This window comes from Cucumis sativus, unplaced genomic scaffold (assembly GCF_000004075.3).
Source record: "Cucumis sativus cultivar 9930 unplaced genomic scaffold, Cucumber_9930_V3 scaffold38, whole genome shotgun sequence".
Lineage (NCBI taxonomy): Eukaryota > Viridiplantae > Streptophyta > Magnoliopsida > Cucurbitales > Cucurbitaceae > Cucumis > Cucumis sativus.
The window spans coordinates 258,803-280,636 of NW_022279547.1; the positions used below are offsets into that span (position 1 = coordinate 258,803).

General features: G+C 37.1%; 1 long non-coding RNA gene and 1 pseudogene across 1 annotated transcript; one reads left to right on the plus strand and one right to left on the minus strand.

The window, feature by feature from the left end:
- The window catches only part of LOC116405844, a 133,422-nt pseudogene that overhangs the window by 47,477 nt on the left and 64,111 nt on the right, over nt 1-21,834 (minus strand).
- Nucleotides 5,401-17,539, plus strand: LOC116405858. The gene is made up of 6 exons (XR_004218937.1): nt 5,401-5,609; nt 15,691-15,754; nt 15,862-16,004; nt 16,108-16,270; nt 16,377-16,524; nt 17,464-17,539. It is a non-coding gene; the product is annotated as an uncharacterized LOC116405858 (long non-coding RNA).

Here is a 21,834-nt window from a genome sequence, read left to right on the forward strand (position 1 = left end):
GTTACAGACTCACTCTAGTCTTTGTCAAACTCGGGTCACCCCTTATAACAACATTCTTTTCATTTTGTATGAAAGTTAAAGTGAGTTTCCGCCAATCCACTTCAGTTACCCCAACGTGTGCAGCCATTGCATTCCAAGGATGACATCATGATAGAACACTGATGTAGTGTTTCTATTATATTGACAATTCAAACACAACTTACAACATAAGCAAACCGTGAACCTCAGAAAAGGAGTCACGTTACATATAATTCACAAACATCAAACAAAGAAAACCTCCTAATCCAAAATTCCGAACAACAAAATACTAATAAGCAAACCAGAATATAGAACACCAAACTTCTGCTTCCCCTGTCTTTCAAGGAGTATTGCAGACCTTTTCCTTCACTCCAAAAACTCACTTTAACAAAGAGGCAGCCACATTTTCAGGTACAGAAAATAAAGTAGGTAGTATGTAGGAAGGCTAACCAGAACTGAGTTGCATAAGGTTTGTCTTCCGCCTCTAGAGATGTTATATCTTTTCCACCTTTCAAGTTTCTTGTGAATTCGATCAATGACTGGTTGCCAAAAAGACTTTTGTCGAGGGTAGCCTCCCAAAGGGAGACCTAAATATATAATCGGAAGCTGGAATAAAAAGAGAAGAGTATCATCGACAAATTGAAGCAAAGGGAGGTGGATCAAGTCTTTGCCAACAAGGAAACCTTCAAACTGGCTGTTAATATGAAGCTTGTTTATGATTTCTCCTAAAACCTCACTTACTAGGAGGAATAAAAAGGGGAGAGGGGGTCCCCTTGGCGGATACCTCTAGATGCTGTTATCCGGCCTCTAGGCTTACCATTGATGAAGACTGAATACTTTGGATTTTTTAGGCAGCCCATTATCCATGATATCCATTTTGAACTAAACTTTTTCAAAGATAAATTTTTGTCTAAAAAGTTCCAATTCACCCTATCGAAGGTTTTTTCCAAGTCAAGTTTTAAAATTCATCCTTTTTTCCGTTTTGCCCTATAATCTTCCACGGCCTCGTTAGCAATTAATATTGGGTCAAGAATTTGCCTACCTTCAATAAAGGCGCTTTGAGTGGGGCTTATAATTGCATCCATAACTTGTTTTAGACGTTCAGATAAAACCTTTGCAACAACCTTGTATGCTAACGTAGTAAGGCTGATTGGACGGAAATCCTTGACTAAAGTCACATTCTCTTTTTTCTGCACTAAACAAATGAAGTTTTCTTGGATGCAAGCATCTAATCTTCCATTTCTGTGGAAATCAGACATTAGTGATTTGAAGATATCCTTGAAAATAGACCATTGGGTGATTAGGAACTTCACTGTGAAGCCATCCGGGCTCGGAGCTTTATTGTTGCCAAGTGCCTTTAATGCCTTAAAGATCTCCTCCACTGAAAATTGGGTAACAAGAGCCTCATTCTGAATTGAGGAAACACAAGACCAATTACTGTTAATAGGGATGAATCTGTCCCCCGGAATTCTGGTATAAAGTGACTCAAAAAATTCCAGCACAAGCCTTTCAATGTCGCGGAATGAAGTCGAGACAACCCCATCATCATTTTTTAATTCAGTTATGAGGTTCCTTCTTTTTTTCGCATTTAGAAAGCGGTGGAAGAAGCCCGTATTCTCATCACCCAAAGAAAGCCAATTGAGTTTACTCTTCTGAATAAAATTACGCTCTTCATTTTGATAAATACTAAGTAATTCCGCTTGCAAAGCAGCTCTAGAATTCAACTCTTCTTGATTTAATCCAATCAACTCAGCCACAGAATCATATTTTTCTAATTTTGACATCAAGGATTTCTCTGTTTTTTTTTTACCTTAGCTTGCGCAGCAATATTCCAAGCTTTTACTGCCAATTTAGCTGATCTCAACTGCTCATGAAGAATGAAACCAGCCCATCCCTGGAAGTTAGAGTTGCTCACTGTTTCAACAATAATCTGATTAGAATCACTGGACACCAACCAGCTGTTACAAAACCGAAAAGGAGAGGGACCCCAAAGAAAAGAACCAGCCTCCAAGAATAAAGGAAAGTGATCCGAGAAGATGCGTGCTTTTTGAGAAACCCGAGAATTTTCAAAACAAACATCCCACATCTGATTTATGAAGAATCTGTCTAATAATGATCTTCAAGGAGAATTACCGTCTCTAGACCAAGTGAACCTTCCATTTTGCAATGGAATTTCCATGAGAGAAACCATGTGAATAAACTTATTGAATAATGACATTCCTCTAGTACTTCTGCCAAAAGGAAATCTTTCCCGGGCCCAACGAGTGATATTAAAATCCCCACCTATGCACCAGGCCACGGCCGAACAATCAGCCAAGGAAGACAATTCGGGCCAAACCAATTTCCTTTCTCTGCAACCACAAGGGCCATAGACATTTGTGATCCAACAAACCTTTTTGCACAAAGTGAGGCATTTGATTGACTAAGAGAGGCGTCTTTTAATGACCTCTGTTACAGATATTTTACTGCTGTCCCACATGGTAAGAATTCCCCAAGAAGATCCAACAGAAGCCACATAATCCCAGCCAATATCCTTAGAACTCCACAGTGATTTTATAAAAGCCGAGTTCAAGGTGTCCTTCTTAGATTCTTGAATCATGACTACAATTGTTGATGAATTTTTTAAGTGCTGCACGTTTAGAGGAGTCGTTCAAACCCTTAGTGTTCCAGAAGACAACCTTAATAATGACTGGGAGGAGGAAAAGGCAGTTGCACATCTAATTTAAGCCAAAATGATTCCACAATCACCGACTATAGACACTAAATCTTTAGGCAAATCCAGGGGAATTTTAATAGGGAGAATATCTTCATCATTGAACAAGAAATTCAGATCCATCCCATTAATTTCTGGGACTAATTTAGGGTCAACTTCAGTGTTGGGGACTGCCAATTTAACTGATCTTAACAGTAAGTTGATTAAGTTGGGCAGTAGGAGGGACACGAGACAAGGCATCTGCTGCTTTGTTTTCTAGTCCCGGTTTATACACGACATCAAAATTGTAGCCAAGAAGCTTAGCAATCCACCTCTGATGTTGAGGTTGGATAACCCTTTGTTCCAATAAAAGTTTCAATGATCGTTGATCAGTTTTCACTACAAACCTCTTGCCCAAAAGATAAGGTCTACAGCGTTGCACAGCCAAAACTACAGCCATTAATTCCCGTTCATAAACTGGTTTAGCACGATCCCTCATAGCTAATGTCTGGCTCAAAATAAGCAATTGGCCGATGATTTTGAATTAAGACAGCACCTACCCCGTATCCAGAAGCATCGGTCTCTATTTCAAATGGTAAGGAAAAATTTGGCAGTGCTAAGTTTGGGAGAGTCATCGTAGCCATCTTTAAATTCTCAAAAGCTTCAGCAGCTGCAACAGTCCATTCATATGCTCCTTTCTTCAATAGTTGAGTCAAAGGAGCAGCCACACTTCCATAATTCATTACAAATCTTCGATAATATCCTGTCAACCCAAGAAACCCACGAACTTCACGGACATTAGTGGGCACGGGCCATTCTTTGATAGATCTAATTTTCTCGGGATCAACCTTTACACCCTTGCCCGAAATTATATGGCCAAGATACACCCTTGCCCGAGAGTCCATATTTGATTCAACACATACTCAAGCATGTGACAACCTTCTCTTATCGAATTTTATGTTGTTGTTGAATTTAAAGAAATCAAATAATTATCAATCAACTTTTAAAAAATTAAAAATTTGTTTCTAGACATCCATATTCTTACCGATTAAAATTCAACTTACATATTCTCTTTTTTACTTAATATCTAAAATTTACATATACTTTAAAATTTATTGGTAGGGAGCTGAATCCTTTCTTAGGAACGTTTTGGGGAGCATGGAGGCTGTTTATTTGAGTTGGAAGCCTGCTGCAAAATCTGTTTTGGAGTTTGTTCGATCTGTCCATGATGATACAAATTTGTTATGATCATACTGCATTTTGAAGTTTTGGGGTATTTTTCTTCCATTTCTTTTCTTCTTCCAATTTCTGCTTATCTTTATATTCTTTCTTCTGTATATTATTTTCTAATGGTCACTTGTTGTGCAATAGCTTTCTTTTAAGTCATTGGCTACTTGTTGTGAAATGGTGTCACTTCTTAGGAACGTTTTGGCGAGCATGGATGCTGTTTATTTTAGTTGGACGCCCACTGCAAAATCTGTTTTGGAGTTTGTTCGATCTGTTCGTGATGATACCAATCTGTTATGATCCTATTGCACTTGCAACTTTTAGGGTATTTTTCTTCCATTTCTTTTCTACTTCCAGTTTCATTTTCAATTTCTGCAAATTTTTTAGTTTTTCATATGTATATTGTTTTCCAATGGTCATTTGTTGTATGGTGTCTTTCTTGTAAGTCATTGGTTACTTTGTAAAGAGAAACACAATATGCACTATTTCATCGTTGTACTCTTTCTGCAGCATTTCCATAAAGAAGAAAGAAAACAGCTAGCAGGCAGATCAAACTTCCTTAAATATTCAATTGGCCATTTTGCCTTTTTGGATTTAACATTCTGCATTTGTGTCGTTACCCTTAAATCTCCTCACAATCTCTTTGTTCTTCCAACAATCATTAAGAAAAATCCCTGTAAGCCGAACCCCACGTATTCCCTGTGCTACCAAGTTTACTTCCAATTTCAAGAGTGCCTTGATCCTTTGATTTACTTCCAATTTTTGGAGGCTGGTTTCAGCACAGGTGTGGTTTCCTTTTTATCATCATCACCTGACAATCTTTTCACGTTTTTTCCAGAAATAGATTTAGCTGATCCCTTCTTTCTCTTGACCTCTGATTGTTTTAAAGAACTCCCCCCACTCTTGCTGGTTCCATCACCCTTCCTAACAGACTGCTTCAATGTCTTAGTTTCAAAATCACTTGTAGTGTCATTAGTTTACATTTACATTTACGTTGAAGATATAATATTACATTTACGTCATTAGTTTTTGGATGAATTGGTGATTTAACATGCTCTAGAGTGGATAGTTTAGGAGGTCTGTTAGACCACCATTGTTATTTTACTTATAATAGAAGAAAGGAAAGTAAGGCACGTTAGTAATCAACACAGTTACTTATTCAAAAGGATGACAGTTATCTAAAACAGGAAGTTAAATGGATGAGAGGGAGATGGGAAAGGGCAGGCAGTTTTTAGTAAAAGGAAGGGCCTGCCAGAATTGTTCTGGTTTTAATTGTAGTATTTTGAATTGTGTTTATTTCTGTTTTGGATTAGGAGGGTTTCTTTGCTTGTTGTTTGTAATTTCTCTGTAATTTTCTTTCTATTGCAACTTTAAGTCTCAAATATCAATATAATAGAAACAGTACATAAGTGTTCTATCAAGGTTGTATGTTCAGAAGTGAGTAGATAGTTGGGGAAGTCCTATGTTCAAAAGTGAGTAGTTTAGGAGGGTCCTATGTTCAAAAGTTTGCTGGTGTGTATCTTTGTTGGCTCAACATGTTTTTAATTTATGATTGTTGTTGGTGGAGAGAGCGGAAGATGCCGGGGACAGTTTGGAGAAGATCAAGCGGCAGCTGGCCTCTGGGTCTGGTCGGAATTTGTTGCAGGGTCCCCTTCTAAAGCGATCTGAAACAGTAAACTAACGCATTGCAACTCTTTCTGTCTTTCCTGTTGTTTTGAATTGATGGTTACTGCTTAATTGCGCTGCCTTTAGGAATTTGGCAAGCATGGAGGCTGTTTATTTGAGTCGGAAGCCCACTGCAAAATCTGTTTTGGAGTTTGTTCGATCTGTTCATGATGATACAAATTTGTTATGATCATATTGCATTTTGAAGTTTTGGGGTATTTTTCTTCCATTTCTTTTCTGCTTACGTTGTATTCTTTCTTACGTATATTATTTTCTAATGGTCTTGTTGTGCAATGTCTTTCTTTTAAGTCATTGGCTACTTTGTAAAGAGAAAAACAAAGTGAACTATGTCATCGTTCTACTCTTTCTACCCCATTTCCGTAAAGAAGCAAGAAAACAGCTAACAGGCAAATCAATCTACTTAAACATTCAATTGGCCATTTAGTCTTTTGGGATTTAACATTCTGCCATTCTTGTCGTTGCCCTTAAATCTCCTCACAATCTCTTTGTTATTCCAACAATCCTTAAGAAAAATCCCTGTAAACCGAACCCCATATGTTCCCTTTTCTCCACATCGGTCATAATTTTGTCCACTCTCCAAACAAAATCCTTTCAACCTTATTTTTCTTCACTACCCATTTCCAAAATTTTCATTTCCCTTGGAAAATCTTTGTCGATGTCGAAACTTGCGGCTGGGAACCGATAGTTCTCAATCATGTCCAGTGCTGTACCTCCCAATGGACGGCATGGATCAAGGGTTAAGGTGGATTTTTTTGTTATCGTTGGTTAGAATTCTTGTTCTGTTTTAGGACATAAATTCCAACACAAAGAATGTTTAAGTGTTAGCTTTCTCTACTCATAACCTACTCAAATATTAGAAAAAAGGACTTAACGACACAAATTGCATCCAAGTGTCCAGATGCAACACTATAGTGCCAAACAAACCTAACTAGTGTCCAAAATGTGCCTAAGATTTAAAGACAACCAAACGATGCTTAACTGTGAGCTTTTCCAATGCATAAGCTACCAAAAAGTGAGAAAAAAAGGTCTGAACAACCTAAAATCGCAACCAAGTGCCCAAATGCAACTACTATAGTGCCAAATAAACCTAAGTAGTGTCCAAAAGGTGCCTAAGCTTTAAAGAAAACCAAAGAATGCTTAAATGTGAGCTTTCTAGACTCATAACCAACTAAAAAGTTAGAAAAAAGAATTTAACAACCCGGAATGACAACCAAATGCCAAGGTACAACAACTATAGTGCCAAACCAAGGTGCGTAAGCTGTAAAGGAAACAAAAGAATGCTTAAGTGTTAGCTTTCCCGACTCATAACCTAACAAAAGTTAGAAAAAAGGACTTAACAACCCGAAATTGCAACCAAGTGCCAAAGTGCAACAACTATGGTGCCAAAGAAACCTTATTAATGTCCAAAAGGTTCCTAAGGTTTAAAGACAGCAAAAAAAATGCTTAAGTGTGAGATTTTCCAAATCATAACTTTAAAAAATGTGAGAAAAAGGACTTAACGACCTGAAGTGGAAATCAAGTGTCCAAGTGCAACAGCTATAATGCCAAACCAACCTAGGTAGTGTCCAAAAGGTGCCTACGTTGTAAATGCAATCAAAGAATGCTTCAGTGTGAACTTTCTCTACTTATAACCTACCAAAATGTTAGAAAAAAGGACTTAACGACTCGAATTGCAACCAAGTGCCCAAGTGCAACAAATATAGTGCCAAACTAACCTAACTAGTGTCCAAAAGGTGCATAAGGCTTAAAATCAACCAAACAATGCTTAACTGTGAGCTTTTCCAACTCATAAGCTACGAAAAAATGAGAAAAAAATGACTTAACAACCCGAAATGGCAACCAAGTGCCCAAATTCAATAACTATAGTGTCAAACCAACCTAACTACTATCCAAACGGTGTTAAGTTGTAAAGGCAACCATTGAATGCTTAAGTGTGAGCTTTCTTAACTCATAAGCTACCAAAAAATCACAAAAAAGGACTTGATGAACAAAAATTTCAACCAAGTGCGTAAGTTAAACAAATATGCTGTTAAAACAACCTAATTAGTGTCTAAAAGGTGACTAAGGTTTAAAGACAACCAAAGAATGCTTAAGTGTGAGCTTTCCCGACTCATAACCTACCGATAAGTCAGAAAAAATGATTTAACGACTCGAAATGGCAAGCATGTGCCCAAGAGCAACAAATAAAATGTCAAACATACCTAAGTAGTATCCAAAAGTTGCGTAAGCTATAAACGCAACCAAATAATATTTAAGTGTGAGCTTTCTCGACTCATAACAAACAAAAATGTAAAAAAAAAAAGACTTAACGACCCCAATTGGCAACCAAGTGCCTAAGTGAAACAACTATAGTGCGAAACATACCTAAGTAGTGTCCAAAAAGTGCCTAAGCTGTAAATGCAACCCAAGAACTTGTAAGTGTGAGCTTTGTCGACTCATATCCTACCAAAATATCTGAAAAAATAACTTAACGACCCGAAATGGCAACCAAGTGCGCATGTGCAATAATTATAGTGCCAAACAAACCTAAGTAGTTTAAAAAACGTGCCTATTATATAAACACAACCAAAGAATGCTTAAGTGTGAGCTTTCTCAACTCAAAATCTACCAAAATGTCAGAAAAAAGGACTTAACGACCCAAAATGAAAATAAGTGCACAAAAGCAACAACTATAGTGCCAGACCAACCCAAGTAGTGTCCAAAAGGTGCCTAAGGTTTAAAGACAAACCAAGAATGTTTAACTGTGAGCATTCCTGATATGGATCAAGAAATCATGATTGAATCAAATGAAGAAGTTGAGTAGATGCAATGCTTGGAAGTTGAAGAGTTATTTTGGGCAACTCAAAAGTCATAAATTTAAATGTTTAAGAAATAATGTTTATGTGTTTTTAGTTATTATGTTAGTTGAAAGGTTATCAAATTAAATGTTTTGACCTTTCATTTCATATTTTAATTAGTATAAATAGGGTTGTAATTTTTCCACATTTAAAAAGAAGAATTTGGGATGAAAGAAATCTGAAAATTCTAGAATGTAGAATTTTGTTCTTGTCTGTTGTGATAGAATGCACAAACATTTGAAGCATTCAAGTGAGAATTGATCTACCTTACTTGTGGAGTGTTTTGAAGATTAAGGATTGATGGGAGTTTCTAATTTTGTTCGATCCTTGGTTTCTTAGATCATCTAAGCAATTTGTATGTAGCCTATCTTAGGGGTTGAAATCAAATTGGTTTTGCGGCTAGTGGGGTTGTGTTCTTTGAGTCTTGTTGTTTAACATGATTCTTAGATCCAATGCCTAGGGGTTTCTTATCAATTTCCAACACATAACCTACCAAAAAGTGACCAAAAAGGACTTAAGGACCTTAAATGGAAACCAAGTGTGCAAGTGCATCAACTATAGTGCCAACCAACCTATGTAGTGTCCAAGAGGTGCTTAGGCTGTAAAGACTATCAAACAATGCTTAAGTGTGAGCTTTCTTAACTCATAAACTACCAAAAATTGAAAAACAAAGAAGGAATTAACGACCAAAAATGGTAAATAAGACAAGAACTATAGTGCTAAACCAACCTAAGTGGTGTGCAAAAGGCGTCTATAGTGCAAATCATGTCATTTTAATTGATCAATTCATAAGTTAGTCCTAGAAGTTTTATGGTATAGTGCTTGATTTGGCAATGCATAGGTAAAGAAACCATAGTGACTAAAGTTCACAAATCAAATGTATAGTATTGTGTTTGAAATGACTTTATAAGTGAATAAAAACACTAGGAAAAAGAAATTGAGTCATATAAGGGATCATCTAGCAAACAGGTTTTTGTCAAGTTCCAAATGTAGTAACACTACAACAAAAATTATCTACTACGACAGTTGTTTATATCACAAAATGGAGGGAGGAAAAAAAATTATCACAAAAGGAAAAAAAACGCGCGGGAAAAGGCGAAACTTTTCGGATAATACTTTTCGCGACAGTTATTTGACGTCATAGTATTGTAATTGAAAAAAATTTTAGAGGCCTAGAACCACAAATGAAAGTCACGAATGAACCATCATCATTCTTCTTAAATCGCCACTAATCTTAAAAGTGCAAGCATTGTATATATGTTTAATTTTTAAAATAAAAAGAAAACAGTTCTAAAAAAGAAAATGGTTATCAATTCCTATCTGATGAGTTGTGGTAAAAATTATATCAATAAAATGAACAAGAAAAAAAGAAGTGTAAGGAAGGAAAAGTTGAATACCGTAGAACCCAACGAATTTTGACCTAATCGGCTTAACTCTCCTACATTCTACAGGCTATTGTTGCTTCGGCCGTGAGTGAATATTTTCCTACGCAAGTTCTGATATCGAAGGAACCCAACGCATTCTGACCTAATTGGCTTAACTCTTCTACTTTCAACTAGCTATTGTTGCTTCGGCCAAGAGTGAAGAGTTACCTATACAACTATCGATCCCGAAGGAACCCGACGCATTCTGACCTAACCACTTTAACTCTCCTACTTTCTACAGAAATTGATGCTTTGGCCAAGAGTAAAAAGTTCCCTATGTGAATTCTGATACGTAAAGAACTTGATACATTCCAACCTAACCAGCTTAACTCTCCTACTTTCTACCGGTTATTGTTGCTTCAGCCAAGAGTGAAGAGTTCTCTACGCAAGCTTTGATTCTGAAGGAACCTGACGTATTCTGACCTAACTAGCTTAACTATCCAACTTTCTACAGGCTATTGTTGCTTCAACCAAGAGTGAAGAGTTCCTTATGCAATTTAGGAACCCGATGCATTCTGACCTAACCGGCTTGACTTTCCTACTTTCTACGGCCTATTGTGGCTTCGGCGAAGTGAAAAGTTCTTTACGCAAGTTCTGAACTCAAAGGAACCCGATGGATTTTGACCTAACCCGCTTAACTCTCCTACTTTCTACCGGCTATAGTTACTACAACCAAAAGTGAAAAGTTCCCTACGCAAGTTTTGATCCCGTAGGAACCCGATGCATTGCGACCTAATCAACTTATCTCTCTAACTTTCTATGGGCTGTTATTGCTTCATCCAAGAGTGAAGAGTACCTAATGCACGTTCATGTCTCGAAGGAACCCGATGCACTCTGACCTAATCGATTTAACTCTCCTACTTTCTATGGGTTATTATGGCTTCGACAAAGATTGAAGAGTTCTCCACACAAGTTCTGATCTCGAAGGAACCCAACACATTCTGAACTAACCAGCTTAACTCTCCTACATGCTACGGGTTATTATGGCTTCGACCAAAGAGTGAAAAGTTCTCTACGCTAGTTTTGATCACGAAGGAACCCGATGCATTTTTGCCTAACCGACTTAACTCTCGTACTTTCTATGGGGTATTGTGGCTTTAGCCGAGAGTGAAGAGTTCCCGATAAAAGTTCTGATTCGGAAGGAACCTGACACACTTTGAGCTTTTCGGCTTAACTCTCCTACATTTTACGGGCTACTGTAGGTTCAGCCGAGAGTGAAGAGTTCACGAACAAGTTCTGATTCTAAAAGAACCCGATTCATTTTAATCAAACCAGCTTAACTCTTTTACTTTCTACGGGCTATTGTGGCTTCGGCCGAGAGTGAAGAGTTCCTCACACAAGTTCTAATCCCAAAGCAACTCGACGCATTCTAACCTAATCGGCTTAACTCTCCTACTTTCTACATGTTATTGTTGCTTCGACCATAAGTGAAGATTTCATTATGAAAGTTTTGATCCGGACGGAACCCTACGCACTCTGAGCTATCCGACTTAATTCTCCTACATTCTACAGGCTATTGTTGCTTGGTCGAGAGTGAAGAGTTCACCAACAAGTTCTGATCACGAAGGAACCAGACGCATTCTAACCTGATCGGCTTAACTCTCTTACTTTTTATGGGCTATTGTGGCTTCGGCCGTGAGTGAAGAGTTCCGGACACAAGTTCTGATCTCAAAGGAACTCTATACATTCTGACCTAATATGCTTAACTCTTCTACTTTTTATGGGCTATTGTTGCTTCGACCATGAGTGAAGATTTTCCTACGCAAGTTCTAATATCGAAAGAACCGAATGCATTTTGACCGAACTAGCTTAACTCTTCTACTTCCAACGACCTATTGTTGCCTCGACCAAGAGTTAAGAGTTCTATATGCAAGTTCTTATTCTGAAGGAACCCGATGCATTCTGACCCAACCGTCTTAACTCCCCTACTTTCTACGGGCTATTGTGGCTTCGACCAAGAGTGAAGAGTTCTCTAAGCAAGTTCTGATCCTAAAGGAACCCGACGCATTCTGACCTAACCGATTTAACTCTCCTACTTTCTACGGGCTATTGTGGGTTTAGTCGAGAGTGAAGAGTTGTTGATGAAAGTACTGATCTCGAGGGAACTAGATGCATTTTAACCTATTCGGCTTAACTCTCCTACTTTCTATGGTCTATTGTGGCTTCAACCGAGGGTGAAAAGTTCCCAACACAAGTTCTGATCTGGAAGGAACCCGACGCATTTTAACCTATTTTGCTTAGCTCTCATACTTTCTATGGGCTATTGTGGCTTCAGCTAAGAGGGAAGAGTTCCTGACACAAGTTATGATACCAAAGGAACTCGATGCATTCTAACCTAACCAGCTTAACTCTATTACTTTCTACGAGCTATTATTGCTTTCACCATGAGTGAAGATTTTCCTATGCAAGTTCTGATATCGAAAGAACCAAATGCATTCTGACCCAACTGGCTTAACTTTTCTACTTCCAACGAGCTATTGTTGCTTCGGCCAATAGTAAAGAGTTCCCTACGAAAATTCTGATTTCAAAGGAACTCGATGCATTCTGACCTAACCGTCTTAATTCTCTTACTTTCTACAGGCTATTTTTGCTTCCACCAAGAGTTAAGAGTTCCCTACGAAAGTATTGGTCCCGATGGAACCCAATGAATTATGATTTAACCACTTTAACTCTCCTACTTTCTATAGTATTGCTTCGGCCAAGAGGGAAGAGTTCCCTATGGAAATTCTGATATTGAAGGAACCTGACACATTTTGACCTAACCAGCTTAACTCTCCTACTTTCTACAAGTTATTGTTGCTTCGGCCAAGAAAGCATTCCCTACGCAAATTTTGATCCTGAAGGAACCCGACGCATTCCGACCTAACCGGCTTAACTCTCAACCTTTTTATGGGCTATTGTTGCTTCGACCAAGAGTTAAGAGTTCCCTATGCAAGTTCTAATATCGAAGGAACCAAATGCATTTTGACCTAACTGGCTTAACTCTCCTACTTTCTACAGGCTATTGTGGCTTTAGCCGAGAGTGAAGAGTTCCATGAAATTTCTGGTCAGGAAGGAACCCGATGCATTTTAACATATTCGGCTTAACTCTCCTACTTTCTATGGGCTATTGTGGCTTCAACTGAGAGTGAAGAGTTCCTGACACAAGTTCTGATCCCAAAGGAACTCGATGCAGTCTGACCTATCCGAGTTAATTCTCCTACTTCCTACGGGCTATTGTTGCGTCGACCATAAGTGAAGATTTCCCTACGCAAGTTCTTATATTGAAAGATCTAAACGCATTCTCACCTAACTGGCTTAACTCTTTTACTTCCAACGGGTTATTGAAGCTTCAACCAAGAGTGAAGAGTTCCCTACGAAAATTTTGATCCTGAAGGAAATCGACGCATTTCTGACCTAATTGGCTTAACTATCCGACTTTGTACAGGCTCTTTTTGCTTCAGCCAAGAGTTAAGGGTTCCTTACGCAAGTATGGATCCCGAAGGAACCCGACACATTCTGATCTAACCGCTTTAACTCTCCTACTTTCTATATGAAATTATTTCTTTGGCCAGGAGGGAAGAGTTCCCTACGAAAATTTTGATACGAAGTGAACCCGACGCATTCCGACCTAACCAGCTTAACTCTCCTACTTTCTACGGGCTATTGTTGCTTCAGCCAAAAGTGAAGAGTTCCCTAAGCAAATTTTGATTCCGAAGAAACCGATGCATACCGACCTAACCGGCTTAACTCCCCGACTTTCTATGCGTTATTGTTGCTTTGACTAAGAGTTAAGAGTTTCCTACGCAAGTTCTGATTCTCGAGGAACCCGATGCATTCTAACATAAATGGCTTAACTCCCGTACTTTCTACGGGCTATTGTGGCTTCGGCCGAGAGTGAAGAGTTGTCGAAGAAGTTATGATCCCAAAGAACCCGATGCATTTTAACCTAACCGGCTTAATTCTCCTACTTTCTACGAGCTATTGTGGCTTCAATCGAGAGTGAAGAGTTCCCGACACAAGTTCTGATCCCAAAGAAAGCCGACACATTCTGACCTAACCAGCTTAACTCTCCTACTTTCTACAGGTTATTGTTGCTTCGACCATGAGTGAAGATTTCCCTGTGCAAGTTCGGATATCTAAAGAACCAAACATGCATTCTGACCTAACTGGCTTAACTCTTCTACTTTCAACCGGCCATTGTTGCTTCGACCAAGAGTGAAGAGTTCCCTACGAAAATTTTGAACCCGAAGGAACTCGACACATTCTAAACTAATTGGCTTAAATCTTCGACTTTCTACGGGCTATTTTTGCTTCCACCAAGAGTTAAGAGTTCCCTACGCAAGTATTGATCCCGAAGGAACCCATCGCATTATGATCTAATCGCTTCAACTCACCTTCTTTCTACAGGAAATTGTTGCTTTCACCAAGAGTGAAGAGTTCCCTACGCAAATACTAATACGGAAGGAACCCGACGCATTTTGACCTGACCAACTTATCTTTCCTACTTTCTACAAGTTATTGTGGCTTCGGTCGAGAGTGAAGAGTTTCCTACGAAAGTTTGATCCTGAAAGAACCCAATGCATTATGACTTAATAGGCTTACCTCTCCTACTTTCTACCAGCTATTGTAGCTTCGACCGTGAGTGAAGAGTTCTGATGCAAGTTTTGATCCCAAACGAACCCGACGCATTCTAACCTAACAAGCTTAACTCTCCTACTTTCTACGGGCTATTGTAGCTTCAGGCAAGAGTGAAAAGTTCTCTACTTTCTATGGGCTTTTTATTATAAGTGTAAAGAAATAGGTGTATGAATTGGATCGATGAACATTTTTTTGAATTTTTTTTAAGCTTAAAAGGATATTTATGGAACTTTCAATAATTCATCAATATTTTTTAAACAGAACTTTTCAATAGTTGATGATTATTTTTTAAACAAAACTTTAGCGACTTTCATCTAAAACCAAAGACAATGGTATTTTTGAACCGTTTTCGAAAGTTTAAGGGCATCTTTCAACTTTTAAAAGGAGACTTTTTTGACACAAACCACTAGGGGTATTCTAACACTGACAACACTAACAACCCAGACTACCCATCCCAAATTTCGAGTATTATTACAAAATATGTTTTTTAACTTATGGATATGTTGAATTTTGATATTATGAAATTTTAGTAATTGATATGTGTGGTAAAAAAATTTAAGTGTTTAAGTTAATCAAGAATACACTCCATTTACAAGGAGTACAAGGAGTCCAAGTAGATATTAGTTGTGTTTGAAAAATTATGAAAAAAATGTCCTATTTTAAAAAAAAGTACAATCAAGTGAAATGTTACATAAACTTCACAACATAGTTAATAAGATAACACAATATTACAAGATTTTGTTTACACGTATACATACATATACTAGTGGTTAAAGTAAGATTAGATTTGAATGTATATTTAAACGAAAGTTATGCCATTCAACTAGAGTAATAAAATAACTAAAGAGCTCAATAAATTACAACAAATGTGATGGTACTTTGACACCAGAAGCTCATTTGACTTCCAAACAATGGATAAAAGGAAGCATACTAAAACACAAGTAAAACAAGAGGATTATTTTTATTGTCTTCCATTATCTGAGAGTGGAATGCAAACAAAGCAATGCAAAAGCACCATTCAAGACATCTGACTGATTTATACAAAGTGTAAATAAGACACCAATACAATGCTGAACATTCTCCAAAACAAGATGCAACATACACATCATTCATTTGGCTATTCAACGGGAATATGTCACGTTTTTTGCCATAATTATTCTTGTTTCATGTTTGCCCACGATGGCAGGACAAGACTTTTAGGTAAAGCAAATCCTGGTTTTCCAATGTCAAAAGGCCTTGGCCGCTTGCAGGTAATACTTAGTTTTCCATTTTTAACCTTAAGGTTGCACTTTATGTTTAAATTGTCCATCCGAACATCTTTTTTTTTTCTTTTTCTTCTTTCCTTCGGGTAATAAAGAATAGTGACCTTGAAGAATTAAGAGAATTGGGGTCCGGCACCTTTGGCACTTTTTACCATGGAAAATGGAGGGGACTGATGTTGCTATAAAACGAATCAATGAGAGGTGTTTTGCTGGGAAACCTTCTAAACAAGATCGCAAGGTTGTTCATTTTAAGCAACTGGCTTTTCTTTTCTTTTGTTATTCGTGTATTTTTCTTTTTGTTCCTTGACTCAAGTCCTTTTTGTTGTTTTATATTGTACCAGTGAGAAGATTTTTAGAATGAAGCAATTAAGTTTGCTGATTTGCACCACCCAAATGTGGTACTTTTTATGGTGTCGTGCTTGATGGGCCTGGGAGATCTGTGGCCACAGTAACAGAATATATGGCCAATGGTTCGCTCAAAAATGCTTTGTTGAAGAATGAAAAGTAACAATTGTTCTCATTTTTCATACGTTTAATTTAATTTGTTAGAAGTTAGTTGCAGTATAATGTATCTTCACCCTTAGATTAAGCATAAATACAATTGATGCAGGAGTCTTGAAAAGTGGAAGCGCCTCTTGATTGCTATGGATGCGGCTTTTAGAATGGAACACCTGCACAGAAAGAATATTGTGCACTTTGATTTTGAAAGTGATAATCTACTGGTCAATCTTCGAGATCCTCATCACTCAATATGCAAGGTTTGTGTATTACTGATAATAGCAGAATCATCATTGTAGTGCATTCCATTTAGTTAAACTCTTGATTTGATTTTTAAACAAAACAGGATGATAACCAATTTTTATAGTTATTGTTGTAATTAACACAATTAATTGTCAAATAAAAAATGTATTTGACTATTAACATTTTTTTGTTTGACTAATTATAGTATGTTTTAAGAAGAAAATAAGCTTGGCTTGTCTTAGATATACGGGATAAAGTAATGTTTTTAACTAACAAATGCCTTAAACCAGCAATGGTCTCAATCTCCTCCCAAGACCTCTCAAAACCCTTACTCTCTAATCAAATGTTCCATTAAAAAAAATCTAGTGAGATATTTCACAACCTTGATCGCATAAGACAACAATCTCTATTTCAAACCAAACTAACTCTAAAGGGCTCGACAAAAGTTGAAAATCAAGGTAGCAAACTGCGATCTCTAAAGGATACGATGTGATCTAAAGGAATGCTCCTGTGCTATAAATGCATGGGTGCAGTCCAAACACAAAGGAAGATTGTCCCTATATATAATAACTTTTTATAGGAAGTATTTTTGAAGTGTTAACTCATCTATTTCCAACGGGCTATTCCTACTTCGACCAAGAGTGAAGAGTTCCTTACGAAAATTCTGATTCCGAAGGAACTCGACGCATTTTGACCTAACCGACTTAACTTTTTGAGTTTCTACATGTTATTTTTGCTTCCTCCAAGAGTTAAGAGTTTCCTACGCAAGTATTGATTCTGAAGGAACCCGACGCATTCTTATCTAACTGGTTTAACTCTTCTACTTTCTATTGGAAATTGTTGCTTCAACCAAGAGGGAAGAGTTTCCTACGCAAATTCTGATACCGAAGGAACCCGATGCATTCTGATCTAACCAGCTTTACTCTTCTACTTTCTACATGCTATTGTTGCTTCAGCCAAGAGTGAAGATTTCCCTACGCAACTTTTGATCCTGAACGAACCCGACGCATTCGGAGGTAGGGAGCTGATTCCTAAGAAGTTGGTTAGTGTTCTTGTTCTGATTTTTTTACCTTCAGTTAACTACGTTGTTTCTGAAGAAATTAAAGTTATGGGATGTGATGCATGTTGGTAGGGAGCTGAATCCTTTCTTAGGAACGTTTTGGTGAGCATGGAGGCTGTTTATTTGAGTCGGAAGCCCACTGCAAAATCTGTTTTGGAGTTTGGTCGATCTGTTCATGATGATACAAATTTGTTATGATCATATTGCATTTTGAAGTTTTGGGGTATTTTTCTTCCATTTCTTTTCTACTTCCAATTTCATTTTCAATTTCTGCTTATTTTTTATTCTTTCTTATGTATATTATTTTCTAATGGTCACAAGTTGTGCAATGTCTTTCTTTTAAGTCATTGGCTACTTTGTAAAGAGAAAAACAAAGTTAACTATATCATCATTCTACTCTTTCTACCCCATTTCCATAAAGAAGCAAGAAACCAGCTAACAGGCAGATCGAACTGGCTTAAAGACTCAATTGGCCATTTAGTCTTTCGAGATTTAACATTCTGTCATTGTTGTCGTTGCCCTTAAATCTCCTCACAATCTCTTTGTTCTTCCAACAATCATTAAGAAAAATCTGTGTAAACTGAACCCCATGTCTTCCCTTCTCTTCCCACCGGCGAGAATTTTTCCCACTCTCCACTGCAAAACCCATTTTGGAGCTTATTCGATCAGTTCATGTTGATACAAATTTTTCCGAATCGTAATGCATTTGTAACTTTTGGAGTATTTTTCTTCCTTCAGTTTGTTTTCTACTTTCACTTTCATTTTCAATTTCTGCGTATTTTTTATTCTTTTTTATGTATATTGCTTTCTAATGGTCATTTGTGGTGCAAATTCTTTCCTTTAAATCATTGGTTATTTTGTAAATAGAAAAACAAAGTGAACCATGTCATCGTTCTACTCTTTCTATAACATTTCCATAAGGTTTATTTTGCAGTTATCGTTGGTTAGAGTTGTTCTGTTTTTTTCTGCTCTGATTTCATTGCATTGTTTTGAAGAATTTAAAGTTATGGGTTGTGATGATCCTTTCTTAGAAACGGTTTGGCATTCCTAGAGACTGCTTATGTGAGTTGGAATCGCACTGTAAAATCCATTTTGGAGCTTGTTCGATCTTTTCATGGTGATACAAATTGGTTATGATCATATTGCACTTGGAACTTTGGGGGTATTTTTCTTCCTTCCATTTTTTTTTTCTACTTCCAATTTCATTTTCAATTTCTGCATATTTTTTATACTTTCTATTGTATATTGTTTTCTAATGGTCATTTGTGGTGCAATGTCTTTGATTTAAGTCAATGGTTATTTTGTACGTAGAGAAACAAAGTGAACTATGTCATCGTTCTACTCTTTCTACAACATTTCCATAAAGTAGCAAGAAAACAGCTAAAGATCAAACTGCCTAAAACATTCGATTGACCATTTAGTCTTTTGGGATTTAACATTCTGCCATTCTTGTGGTTACCCTTAAATCTCCTCACAAACCTCTTTGTTCTTCCAGCAATTATTAAGAAAAATCCCTGTAAACCGAACCCCATGTCTTCCCTTTTCTCCCCACCGGCCAAAATTTTTCCTTCCATTATTTGTTATGATCATATTGCTTTTAGAACTTTTGGGGTATTTTTCTTCCTTCCATTTTTTCTACTTTCAACTTCATTTTTATTTTATGGATTCATCATTCAATTTCAGCAAACCCACTGCTTATGGTCAAAAGCAAATTTAAGTTGACAATGGTTAGAAGATATAATATTACATTTACCTCATAAGTTTTTGGATGAATTGGTGATTTAACATGGTCTAGAGTGAATAGTTTAGGAGGTCTGTTAGGCCACCATTGTTATTTACTTATAATAGAAGAAAGAAAAATAAGGCACTTTAGGAACCAACAATAGTTACTTAAAAAAGATGACAGTTATCTAAAACAGGAAGTTAAATGAACGAGAGGGAGATGGGAAAGGGCAGGCAGTTTTTAGTAAAAGGAAGGGCCTGCAATACTCCATGAGAGATAGGGGAAGCAGAAGGCTCATGATCCTTTTTGGTTTTAATTGTAGTATTTTTAATTTTGTTTATTTGTGTTTTGGAGTAGGAGGGTTTCTTTGTTTGTTGTTTGTAATTTCTATGTAATTTTCTTTTTATTGTAACATTGAGTTTCAAATATCAATATAATAGAAACACCACATCTGTGTTCTATCAAGGTTGTATGTTCAAAAGTGAGTAGATAGTTGAGGAGGTCCTTATGTTCAAAAGTGAAGTGAATTCTAGGTGATACAATATAAAATTTATCTTAACCCATCAGCTTAAGCTTTTGGGTGATTAAATGGTTTAACAATAATATGATTCCAAAGTAGAAATCAAGTGGAGAGGACACAAAGGCTAGTATTTTAGGTAAAGGTGAACAAAGGTTCTTTATTCAATTTCTAATGCTGGGCTGTAGAACATAATTATGGTTGAAGTTGTAATAGTACTCTACTTCATTTGTACAATGTACTCTACTTCATTTGTACAATGCCTTCTACTTCTATTGTACAATGCATACTAATTAAGTTGAGTCAACATTGTTAAATAAAAAAAGCTGCTTGATGTTGGTTGAGTCAACAATCAATTCTTTACTGTAACTAATGTTGAAGTTGTGTTTGTATTCTGTGATGAACTAGATGGATGGGCGTGGGATTGACTCATTAGCAAGATTTTACCTGTATTTTGGATATACTCAAAAAGAAGAATTATCATTCCCAGCCAAAAAGTTGAAAGCATTTTGGTTTTCACCTCCCTCCATTTCTAATGCTGCTGATGATGGTGATGGAGTCAATGGACCTCTGCCAAGAGTGTTCATATCACAAATTCTCGTGGATTAGTTGAGTAAATAAACTCAAGGTGCGTTTCACCAAATTCTCGATATGCAAAAATCTGAATATATTTTTTTCCTGAAATTTGGCTACAACCTGTATCTTGGTGCTGCAGTAAGTGTATTGTTTTTTTTAAACACAAACTACTAGCATTTTTATTATTGAACTGATGAACAAAAATTCAGACAAACTAATCATTTACCTCATTTTTCCCTCCTCTCAAAATACATCATGGAAAGAATAAAACAAACACAAAATCAATAACATGAGGCAAACCACAGTTTGAACCATGCACAATGCTCTCTCTTTCTAGACTTTTAATGCACGGTCATTCTGTTTTCCGGCACTGGTTGTAAAGCAGTTCTCACTTTCACGCCACCTCCAACAACTTTTGTGTTGATGTTATTATTTTCCATCTTCTTATGGTTAAGTTGGAGTTTTTCCTTGAACAACTTCCTCAGCTGCCTTAGGCTAGTATTATCATTCTTCACCACTAACTGAATGAACTTTGCTTTGTTCTGTTCTTTTTCAGCTTCTTCTTCCTCAGCATCTGGGTTGTCCATTAGCAAACTAATGGTTTGTTCTTCAACGGGAGATTTGGCTTCTATTGTTGGCCTAGGGAATTGGTTTGCCAATGATTGAACTGCATTGTTGTTGGAGGATGTGATAGTGATTTCCACCAAAGCTTCCTCACATTGAACAATGGCATTTGGGATTTCTGGTTGTGAGTCGATAGCTTCGACAATTATGTCTTTAGGAAGAGTTTCTTCTTCCATTTTCCATTGGATCTTGACATCAACCAAATCATCAGAAACATTCTCGGGGAACTCCTCCGTGGACTTATTGATAATTGTATCATCTTCTTCAGCTTGAACGGAACTTTTCTCCATTTTTGTTTCCTTCTTGTCTCCTTCAATGTCAGCATCTGATGCTACATTTCCGGTTGTGGGATCTGATCATTTTCATCTTGATCGTCTTTCACTTCCAAAGATTCTTCATCACTGCTCAAGGCATCATCTCCATCAACTTCAGTTTCTTCTTCCACATTTTCGTGGGGAAGAGACAGTTCTTCAGCAGAGTTATTCACGTGTGTTTTCTTCTTCAACATCTTCTTCAATTTTATGTTCCAATTCACAGGTAGACTCATTTTGTTGAGATTCAAATTCCATACCAAATTCTTCTGCAATGCTCGATTTGTGAACTTCAGTAACATCCAAGTCTTCAGTAGGCAGAGAAGATTTGTCAGATTCATTGATTTCCTCAGCAGAAATCTCCACAAAATCATCATCTTTCGAAACTTCATTTACTTTTTCATCTTCAGAGAAGCATTGCACATCCGAGTTAGCATGAGGTGCCTCTGTTTTAGAATCATCAACGCTCTTTGCACTAATTACATTTTCATCAAAAGATTTTAACAGATCATCAAG